This window comes from Salvelinus sp. IW2-2015, linkage group LG28 (assembly GCF_002910315.2).
Source record: "Salvelinus sp. IW2-2015 linkage group LG28, ASM291031v2, whole genome shotgun sequence".
Lineage (NCBI taxonomy): Eukaryota > Metazoa > Chordata > Actinopteri > Salmoniformes > Salmonidae > Salvelinus > Salvelinus sp. IW2-2015.
In genome coordinates this window covers 24,441,060-24,441,981 of record NC_036868.1, presented here as the reverse complement: position 1 = coordinate 24,441,981, position 922 = coordinate 24,441,060, and positions in this window count along the sequence as shown.

Genomic DNA, 922 nt, shown 5'->3' with positions numbered 1-922 from the left:
TCTCATTACTCAGCTGTGACTATACGCCCCTGACAGTCTTGTGTTTTCCTCTCCCCTCCGCAGCCCTTCCACCCCATGGTGAACTTGCAGTGTTCGTCAGAACTCAGGATGTTCCTGTGTGCCCTCTACACTCCGGTGTGTACAGAGTACGGACGCATGACACTGCCCTGCCGACGGCTGTGCCTGAGAGCCAAGGGAGACTGTTACAAACTCATGGACATGTTCGGCGTCACCTGGCCAGAAGAGATGGATTGTAACAGGTTAGTAGTCTACTGTACTGTAGGGTACACTTTTACACACATGGGGCACATATACAGTGGGGAGAACAAGTATTTGATACACTGCCGATTTTGCAGGTTTTCCTACTTACAAAGCATGTAGAGGTCTGTAATTTTATCATAGGTACACTTCAACTGTGAGAGACGGAATCTAAAACAAAATCCAGAAAATCACATTGTATGATTTTTAAATAATTAATTTGCATTTTATTTGCATGACTAAGTATTTGATCACCTACCAACCAGTAAGAATTCCGGCTCTCACAGACCTGTTAGTTTTTCTTTAAGAAGCCCTCCTGTTCTCCACTCATTACCTGTATAACTGCACCTGTTTGAACTCGTTACCTGTATAAAAGACACCTGTCCACACACTCAATCAAACAGATTCCAACCTCTCCACAATGGCCAAGACCAGAGAGCTGTGTAAGGACATCAGGGATAAAATTGTAGACCTGCAAAGGCTGGGATGGGCAACAGGACAATAGGCAAGCAGCTTGGTGAGAAGGAAACAACTGTTGGCGCAATTATTAGAAAATGGAAGAAGTTCAAGATGACGGTCAATCACCCTCGGTCTGGGGCTCCATGCAAGATTTCACCTCGGGGCATCAAATGATCATGAGGAAGGTGAGGATCAGCCCAGAACT